The following is an 11,201-nucleotide window of genomic DNA, read 5'->3' on the forward strand; positions in this document are numbered from 1 at the left end:
TTGAAACCATTTTTAACAGGGTCATTTTTCACCACCGGTAGGGAAAATCGTAAGGAAAAAAAAACGCGATTTTGGTCCAAAATTTTTTTTGCTTAAAAATACTTCTAAACAATCCCAAAGGAATCAAATAGTCACTTGTAAGGTATTTCAGAGTATTTGACACCATATTTTTAGGGGGTAATTTTTCACCATCGGAAGGAAAAATCATAAGGGTGCGATATGAAAAAAAACGCGATTTTGGTCCAAAATTTTTTTTGCTTGAAAATACTTCTAAACAATCCCAAAGGCATCAAATAGTAACTTGTAAGTTATTTCAGACTTTTTAAACAATTTTTTTGGGGGTCATTTTTCACCACCGGTAGGAAAAATCGTAAGGGCACGATATGGAAAAAAAACGCGATTTTGGTCCAAAATTTTTTTTGCTTAAAAATACTTCTAAACAATCCTAAAGGCATCAAATACTCACTTGTAAGGTATTTCAGAGTATTTGACACCATATTTTAAGGGGGTCATTTTTCACCACCGGTAGGAAATATCGTAAGGGAAATGAAAAGGGAAATATGAAAAAAAATCGCGATTTTGGTCGAAAATTTTTTTTGCTTAAAAATACTTCTAAAAAATCCCAAAGGGATCAAATAGTCATAAGTGAGGTATTTCAGAGTATTTGAAACCATATTTTTAGGGGGTAATTTTTCACCATCGGAAGGAAAAATCGTAAGGGTGCGATATGAAAAAAAAACGCGATTTTGGTCCAAAATTTTTTTTGCTTAAAAATACTTCTAAACAATCCAAAAGGCATCAAATAGTCACTTGTGAGGTTTTTCAGACTTTTTGAAACCATTTTTAACGGGGTCATTTTTCACCACCGGTATGAAAAATCGTAAGGGCGCGATATGAAAAAAAAACGCGATTTTGGTCTAAAATTTTTTTTGCTCAAAAATACTTCTAAACAATCCTAAAGGCATCAAATACTCACTTGTAAGGTATTTCAGAGTATTTGACACCATATTTTAAGGGTGTCATTTTTCACCACCGGTAGGAAAAATCGTAAGGGCGCGATATGAAAAAAACCGCGATTTTGGTCCAAAATTGTTTTTGCTTAAAAATACTTTTAAACAATCCCAAAGACATCAAATAGTCACTTGTGAGGTTTTTCAGACTTTTTGAAACAATTTTTAACGGGGTCATTTTTCACCACCGTTAGGAAAAATCGTAAGGGCGCGATATTGAAAAAAACGCGATTTTGGTCCAAAATTTTTTTTGCTTAAAAATCCTTCTAAACAGTCCCAAAGGCATCAATTAGTCATAAGTGAGGTATTTAACACTTTTTGAAACCATTTGTAACAGGGTCATTTTTCACCACCGGTATGAAAAATCGTAAGGGCGCGATATGAAAAAAAAAACGCGATTTTGGTCTAAAATTTTTTTTGCTCAAAAATACTTCTAAACAATCCTAAAAGCATCAAATACTCACTTGTAAGGTATTTCAGAGTATTTGACACCATATTTTAAGGGGGTCATTTTTCACCACCGTTAGGAAAAATCGTAAGGGCGCGATATTGAAAAAAACGCGATTTTGGTCCAAAATTTTTTTTGCTTAAAAATCCTTCTAAACAATCCCAAAGGCATCAATTAGTCATAAGTGAGGTATTTAACACTTTTTGAAACCATTTGTAACGGGGTCATTTTTCACCACCGGTATGAAAAATCGTAAGGGCGCGATATGAAAAAAAACCGCGATTTTGGTCTAAAATTTTTTTTGCTCAAAAATACTTCTAAACAATCCTAAAGGCATCAAATACTCACTTGTAAGGTATTTCAGAGTATTTGACACCATATTTTAAGGGGGTAATTTTTCACCACCGGTAGGAAATATCGTAAGGGAAATGAAAAGGGAAAAATGAAAAAAAATCGCGATTTTGGTCCAAAATTTTTTTTGCTTAAAAATACTTCTAAAAAATCCCAAAGGCATCAATTAGTCATAAGTGACGTATTTAACACTTTTTGAAACCATTTTTAACGGGATCATTTTTCACCACCGGTACGAAAACTCGTAAGGGCGCGATATGAAAAAAATCCGCGATTTTGGTCTAAAATTTTTTTCGCTCAAAAATACTTCTAAACAATCCTAAAGGCATCAAATACTCACTTGTAAGGTATTTCAGAGTATTTGACACCATATTTTCAGGGGGTCATTTTTCACCACCTCTAGGAAATATCGTAAGGGAAATGAAAAGGGAAATATGAAAAAAAATCGCGATTTTGGTCCGAAATTTTTTTTGCTTAAAAATACTTCTAAAAAATCCCAAAGGGATCAAATAGTCATAAGTGAGGTATTTCAGAGTATTTGCAACCATATTTTTAGGGGGTAATTTTTCACCATCGGAAGGAAAAATCGTAAGGGTGCGATATGAAAAAAAACGCGATTTTGGTCCAAAATTTTTTTTGCTTGAAAATACTTCTAAACAAACCCAAAGGCATCAAATAGTAACTTGTAAGTTATTTCAGACTTTTTAAACAATTTTTTTGGGGGTCATTTTTCACCACCGGTAGGAAAAATCATAAGGGCACGATATGAAAAAAAACGCGATTTTGGTCCAAAATTTTTTTTGCTTAAAAATACTTCTAAACAATCCTAAAGGCATCAAATACTCACTTGTAAGGTATTTCAGAATATTTGACACCATATTTTAAGGGGGTCATTTTTCACCACCGGTAGGAAATATCGTAAGGGAAATGAAAAGGGAAATATGAAAAAAAATCGCGATTTTGGTCCAAAATTTTTTTTGCTTAAAAATACTTCTAAAAAATCCCAAAGGGATCAAATAGTCATAAGTGAGGTATTTCAGAGTATTTGAAACCATATTTTTAGGGGGTAATTTTTCACCATCGGAAGGAAAAATCGTAAGGGTGCGATATGAAAAAAAACGCGATTTTGGTCCAAAATTTTTTTTGCTTAAAAATACTTCTAAACAATCCAAAAGGCATCAAATAGTCACTTGTGAGGTTTTTCAGACTTTTTGAAACCATTTTTAACGGGGTCATTTTTCACCACCGGTATGAAAAATCGTAAGGGCGCGATATGAAAAAAAAACGCGATTTTGGTCTAAAATTTTTTTTGCTCAAAAATACTTCTAAACAATCCTAAAGGCATCAAATACTCACTTGTAAGGTATTTCAGAGTATTTGACACCATATTTTAAGGGTGTCATTTTTCACCACCGGTAGGAAAAATCGTAAGGGCGCGATATGAAAAAAACCGCGATTTTGGTCCAAAATTGTTTTTGCTTAAAAATACTTCTAAACAATCCCAAAGACATCAAATAGTCACTTGTGGGGTTTTTCAGACTTTTTGAAACCATTTTTAACGGGGTCATTTTTCACCACCGTATGGAAAAATCGTAAGGGCGCGATATTGAAAAAAACGCGATTTTGGTCCAAAATTTTTTTTGCTTAAAAATACTTCTAAACAATCCCAAAGGCATCAATTAGTCATAAGTGAGGTATTTAACACTTTTTGAAACCATTTGTAACGGGGTCATTTTTCACCACCGGTACGAAAAATCGTAAGGGCGCGATATGGAAAAAAACCGCGATTTTGGTCTAAAATTTTTTTTGCTCAAAAATACTTCTAAACAATCCTAAAGGCATCAAATACTCACTTGTAAGGTATTTCAGACTTTTTAAACACATTTTTTAGGGGGTCATTTTTCACCACCAGTAGGAAAAATCGTAAGGGCGCGATATGAAAAAAAATGTGATTTTGGTCCAAAATTTTTTTTGCTTAAAAATACTTCTAAACAATCCCAAAGGCATCAAATAGTAACTTGTAAGTTATTTCAGACTTTTTAAACAATTTTTTTGGGGGTCATTTTTCACCACCGGTAGGAAAAATCATAAGGGCACGATATGAAAAAAAACGCGATTTTGGTCCAAAATTTTTTTTGCTTAAAAATCCTTCTAAACAATCCAAAAGGCATCAAATAGTCACTTGTAAGCTATTTCAGAGTATTTGACACCATATTTTAAGGGTGTCATTTTTCACCACTGGTAGGAAAAATCGTAAGGTATGAAAAAAAATGCGATTTTGGTCCAAAACTTTTTTTGCTTAAAAATACTTCTAAACAATCCCAAAGGCATCAATTAGTAATAAGTGAGGTATTTCAGACTTTTTGAAACCATTTTTAACGGGGTCATTTTTCAACACCGGTAGGAAAAATCGTAAGGGCGCGATATGAAAAAAAAACGCGATTTTGGTCCAAAATTTTTTTTGCTTAAAAATACTTCTAAACAATCCCAAAGGCATCAAATAGTCACTTGTGAGGTATTTCAGACTTTTTAAACACATTTTTTAGGGGGTCATTTTTCACCACCAGTAGGAAAAATCGTAAGGGCGCGATATGAAAAAAAATGTGATTTTGGTCCAAATTTTTTTTTGCTTAAAAATACTTCTAAACAATCCCAAAGGCATCAAATAGTCACTTGTGAGGTATTTCAGACTTTTTAAACACCTTTTTTAGGGGGTCATTTTTCACCACCGGTAGGAAAAAGCGTAAGGGCGCGATATGAAAAAAAAACGCGATTTTGGTCCAAAATTTTTTTTGCTTAAAAATACTTCTAAACAATCCCAAAGGCATCAAATAGTCACTTGTGAGGTATTTCAGACTTTTTAAACACATTTTTTAGGGGGTCATTTTTCACCACCAGTAGGAAAAATCGTAAGGGCGCGATATGAAAAAAAATGTGATTTTGGTCCAAATTTTTTTTTGCTTAAAAATACTTCTAAACAATCCCAAAGGCATCAAATAGTTACTTGTGAGGTATTTCAGACTTTTTAAACACCTTTTTTAGGGGGTCATTTTTCACCACCGGTAGGAAAAATCGTAAGGGCGCGATATGAAAAAAAATGCGATTTTGGTCCAAAATTTTTTTTGCTTAAAAATACTTCTAAACAATCCCAAAGGCATCAAATAGTCACTTGTGAGGTATTTCAGACTTTTTAAATACATTTTTTAGGGGGTCATTTTTCACCACCGGTAGGAAAAATCGTAAGGGCGCGATATGAAAAAAAATTGCGATTTTGGTCCAAAATTTTTTTTGCTTAAAAATACTTCTAAACAATCCAAAAGGCATCAAATAGTCACTTGTAAGGTATTTCAGACTTTTTCAAACCATTTTTAACGGGGTCATTTTTCACCACCAGCAGGAAAAATCGTAAGGACGCGATATGAAAAAAAAACGCGATTTTGGTCCAAAATTTTTTTTGCTTTAAAATCCTTCTAAACAATCCAAAAGGCATCAAATAGTCACTTGTAAGGTATTTCAGAGTATTTGACACCATATTTTAAGGGGGTCATTTTTCACCAACGGTAGTAAAAATCGTAAGGGCGCGATATGAAAGAAAACGCGATTTTGGTCCAAAATTTTTTTTGCTTAAAAATACTTCTAAACAATCCAAAAGGCATCAAATAGTCACTTGTAAGCTATTTCAGAGTATTTGACACCATATTTTAAGGGGGTCATCTTTCACCACTGGTAGGAAAAATCATAAGGGCGCGAAATGAAAAAGAAAGGCGATTTTGGTCCAAATTTTTATTGCTTAAAAATACTTCTAAACAATCCCAAAGGCATCAAATAGTCACTTGTGAGGTATTTAAGAATTTTTGAAACCATTTTTAAATGGGTCATTTTTCACCACTGGTAGGAAAAATCGTAAGGGCGCGATATGAAAAAAAAACGCGATTTTTGTCCAACTTTTTTTGTTGCTTAAAAATACTTCTAAACAATCCAAAAGGCATCAAATAGTCATTTGTAAGCTATTTCAGAGAATTTGACACAATATTTTAAGGGGGTCATTTTTCACCACTGGTAGGAAAAATCGTAAGGGCGCGTTATGAAAAAAAACGTGATTTTGGTCCGAAATTTTTTTTACTTAAAAATACTTCTAAACAATCCAGAAGGCATCAAATAGTCACTTGTGAGGTATTTCAGACTTTTTGAAAACAATTTTAACGGGGTCATTTTTCACCACTGGTAGGAAAAATCGTAAGGATAGGATATGAAAAAAAACGCGATTTTGGTCCAAAATTTTTTTTGCTTTAAAATCCTTCTAAACATTCCAAAAGGCATCAGATAGTCACTTGTAAGGAATTTCATAGTATTTGACACCATATTTTAAAGGGGTCATTTTTCACCACCGGTAGGGAAAATCGTAAAAAATATGTAAAAAAACGCGATTGTGGTCAAAAAAAATTTTTTCTTAAAAATACTTTTAAACAATCCCAAAGCCATCAAATAGTCACTTGTAAGGTATTTAATAGTATTTGACACCATATTTTAAGGGGGTCATTTTTCACCAACAGTAGTAAAAATCGTGAAAAATATGAAAAAAAAACGCGATTTTGGTCCAAAATTTTTTTTGCTTAAAAATACTTCTAAACAATCCCAAAGGCATCAAATAGTCACTTGTGAGGTATTTCAGAATTTTTTAAACCATTTTTAACGGGGTCATTTTTCACCACTGGTAGGAAAAATCATAAGGGCGCGATATGAAAAAAAACACGATTTTGGTCCAAAATTTTTTTTGCTTAAAAATACTTCTAAAATATCCCAAAGGCCTCAATTAGTCATAAGTGAGGTATTTAAAACTTTTTGAAACCATTTTTAACGGGTTCCTTTTTCACCACCGGTAGGAAATATCGTAAGTGCGCGATATAAAAAAAAAACCCGATTTTGGTCTAAAATATTTCTTGCTTAAAAATACTTCTAAACAATCCTAAAGGCATCAAATAGTCACTTGTGAGGTATTTCAGACTTTTTGAAACCATTTTTAACGGGGTCATTTTTTACCACTGGTAGGAAAAATCGTAAGGGCGCGATACAAAAAAAAAAATGCGATTTTGGTCCTAAATTTTTTTTGCTTAAAAATACTTCTAAACAATCCCAAAGGCATTAAATAGTAACTTATAAGCTATTTCAGAGTATTTGACATCATATTTTTAGAGGGTCATTTTTCACCACTGGTAGGAAAAATCGTAAGGTATGAAAAAAAACGCGATTTTGGTCCAAATTTTTTTTTGCTTAAAAATACTTCTAAACAATCCCAAAGGCATCAAATAGTCACTTGTGAGGTATTTAAGACTTTTTGAAACTATTTTTTACAGGGTCATTTTTCACCACTGGTTGGAAAAATCGTAAGGGCGCGATATGAAAAAAAAACGCGATTTTGGTCCAAAATTTTTTTTGCTTAAAAATACTTCTAAACAATCCAAAAGGCATCAAATAGTCACTTGTGAGGTATTTAAGACTTTTTGAAACTATTTTTTACAGGGTCATTTTTCACCACTGGTTGGAAAAATCGTAAGGGCGCGATATGAAAAAAAAAACGCGATTTTGGTCCTAAATTTTTTTTGCTTAAAAATACTTCTAAACAATCCCAAAGGCATTAAATAGTAACTTGTAAGCTATTTCAGAGTATTTGACACCATATTTTAAGGGGGTCATTTTTCACCACCGGTAGGAAAATGGTAAAAAATATATAAAAAAAACGTGATTTTGGTACATAATTTTTTTTGCTTAAAAATACTTTTTAACAATCCCAAAGGCATCAAATAGTCACTTGTGAGGTATTTCAGACTTTTTAAACACATTTTTTAGGGGGTCATTTTTCACCACTGGTAGGAAAAATCGTAAGGGCGCGATATGAAAAAAAAACGCGATTTTGGTCCAAAATTTTTTTTGCTTAAAAATACTTCTAAACAATCCAAAAGGCATCAAATAGTCACTTGTGAGGTATTTCTGTCTTTTTCAAACCATTTTTAACGGGGTAATTTTTCACCACCAGCAGGAAAAATCGTAAGGACGCGATATGAAAAAAAACGCGATTTTGGTCCAAAATTTTTTTTGCTTAAAAATACTTCTAAACAATCCAAAAGGCATCAAATAGTCACTTATAAGCTATTTCAGAGTATTTGACACCATATTTAAAGGGGGTCATTTTTCACCACTGGTAGGAAAAATCGTAAGGGCGCGAAATGAAAAAAAAACGTGATTTTGGTCCAAATTTTTTTTTGCTTAAAAATACTTCTAAACAATCCCAAAGGCATCAAATAGTCACTTGTGAGGTATTTAAGACTTTTTGAAACTATTTTTTACAGGGTCATTTTTCACCACTGGTTGGAAAAATCGTAAGGGCGCGATATGAAAAAAAAACGCGATTTTGGTCCGAAATTTTTTTTTCTTAAAAATACTTCTAAACAATCCCAAAGGCATCAAATAGTCACTTGTAAGCTATTTCAGAGAATTTGACACCATATTTTAAGGGGGTAATTTTTCACAACTTGTAGGAAAAATCGTAAGGGCCCGATATGAAAAAAAAACGCGATTTTCGTCCAAATTTTTTTTTGCTTAAAAATACTTCTAAACAATCCCAATGGAATCAAATAGTCACTTGTGAGGTATTTCAGACTTTTTCAAGCCATTTTTAACGTGGTCATTTTTCACCACTGGTAGGAAAAATTGTAAGGGCGCGATATGAAAAAAAACGCGATTTTGGTCCAAAATTTTTTTTGCTTAAAAATACTTCTAAACAATCCAAAAGGCATCAAATAGTCACTTATAAGCTATTTCAGAGTATTTGACACCATATTTAAAGGGGGTAATTTTTCACAACTTGTAGGAAAAATCGTAAGGGCCCGATATGAAAAAAAAACGCGATTTTCGTCCAAATTTTTTTTTGCTTAAAAATACTTCTAAACAATCCCAATGGAATCAAATAGTCACTTGTGAGGTATTTCAGACTTTTTCAAGCCATTTTTAACGGGGTAATTTTTCACCACCAGCAGGAAAAATCGTAAGGACGCGATATGAAAAAAAACGCGATTTTGGTCCAAAATTTTTTTTGCTTAAAAATACTTCTAAACAATCCAAAAGGCATCAAATAGTCACTTATAAGCTATTTCAGAGTATTTGACACCATATTTAAAGGGGGTCATTTTTCACCACTGGTAGGAAAAATCGTAAGGGCACGAAATGAAAAAAAAAACGCGATTTTGGTCCAAATTTTTTTTTGCTTAAAAATACTTCTAAACAATCCCAAAGGCATCAAATAGTCACTTGTGAGGTATTTCAGACTTTTTCAAGCCATTTTTAACGGGGTAATTTTTCACCACCAGCAGGAAAAATCGTAAGGACGCGATATGAAAAAAAACGCGATTTTGGTCCAAAATTTTTTTTGCTTAAAAATACTTCTAAACAATCCAAAAGGCATCAAATAGTCACTTATAAGCTATTTCAGAGTATTTGACACCATATTTAAAGGGGGTCATTTTTCACCACTGGTAGGAAAAATCGTAAGGGCACGAAATGAAAAAAAAAACGCGATTTTGGTCCAAATTTTTTTTTGCTTAAAAATACTTCTAAACAATCCCAAAGGCATCAAATAGTCACTTGTGAGGTATTTAAGACTTTTTGAAACTATTTTTTACAGGGTCATTTTTCACCACTGGTTGGAAAAATCGTAAGGGCGCGATATGAAAAAAAACGCGATTTTGGTCCGAAATTTTTTTTTCTTAAAAATACTTCTAAACAATCCCAAAGGCATCAAATAATCACTTGTAAGCTATTTCAGAGAATTTGACACCATATTTTAAGGGGGTAATTTTTCACAACTTGTAGGAAAAATCGTTGGTCCAAAATTTTTTTTGCTTAAAAATACTTCTAAACAATCCAGAAGGCATCAAATAGTCACTTGTGAGGTATTTCAGACTTTTTCAAACCATTTTTAACGTGGTCATTTTTCACCACCAGTAGGAAAAATCATAAGGATGCGATATGAAAAATAACGCGATTTTGGTCCAAAATTTTTTTTGCTTAAAAATCCTTCTAAACAATCCAAACGGCATCAAATAGTCACTTGTAAGGTATTTCATAGTATTTGACACCATATTTTAAGGGGGTAATTTTTCACCACCAGTAGGGAAAATCGTAAAAAATAGGTAAAAAACGCGATTTTGGTCAAAAAATTTTTTTGCTTAAAAATACTTCTAAACAATCCCAAAGGCATCAAATAGTCACTTGTAAGGTATTTCAGAGTATTTGACACCATATTTAAAGGGGGTCATTTTTCACCAACAGTAGTAAAAATCGTAAGGGCACGATATGAAAAAAAACGCGATTTTGGTCCAAAATTTTTTTTACTTAAAAATACTTCTAAACAATTCCAAAGACATCAGATAGTGACTTGTGAGGTATTTCAGAATTTTTTAAACCATTTTTAACGGGGTCATTTTTCACCACTGGTAGGAAAAATCGTAAGGGCGCGATATGAAAAAAAAACACGATTTTGGTCCAAAATTTTTTTTGCTTAAAAATACTTCTAAAATATCCCAAAGGCATCAATTAGTCATAAGTGAGGTATTTAACACTTTTTGAAACCATTTTTAACGGGTTCATTTTTCACCACCGGTAGGAAAAATCGTAAGGGCGCGATATAAAAAAACCCCGCGATTTTGGTCTAAAATATTTCTTGCTTAAAAATACTTCTAAACAATCCCAAAGGCATCAAATAGTCACTTGTGAGGTATTTCAGACTTTTTGAAACCATTTTTAACGGGGTCATTTTTCACCACTGGTAGGAAAAATCGTAAGGGCGCGATATGAAAAAAAACGCGATTTTGTTCCAAAATTTTTTTTGCTTAAAAATACTTCTAAACAATCCCAAAGGCATCAAATAGTCACTTGTAAGCTATTTCAGAGTATTTGACACCATATTTTAAGGGGGTCATTTTTCACCACTGGTAGGAAATATCGTAAGGGCGCGATATAAAAAAAAAAAAACGCGATTTTGGTCTAAAATATTTCTCTCTTAAAAATACTTCTAAACAATCCCAAAGGCATCAAATAGTCACTTGTGAGGTATTTCAGACTTTTTGAAACAATTTTTAACGGGGTAATTTTTCACCACTGGTAGGAAAAATCGTAAGGGCGCGATATGAAAAAAAAACGCGATTTTGGTCCAAAATTTTTTTTGCTTAAAAATACTTCTAAACAATCCCAAAGGCATCAAATAGTCACTTGTGAGGTATTTCAGACTTTTTGAAACCACATTTAACTGGGTCATTTTTCACCACTGGTAGGAAAAATCGTAAGGGCGCGATATGAAAAAAAAATGAGATTTTTGTCCTAAATTTTTTTTGCTTAAA

This window comes from Sphaeramia orbicularis, chromosome 7 (genome assembly GCF_902148855.1).
Source record: "Sphaeramia orbicularis chromosome 7, fSphaOr1.1, whole genome shotgun sequence".
Taxonomy (NCBI): domain Eukaryota; kingdom Metazoa; phylum Chordata; class Actinopteri; order Kurtiformes; family Apogonidae; genus Sphaeramia; species Sphaeramia orbicularis.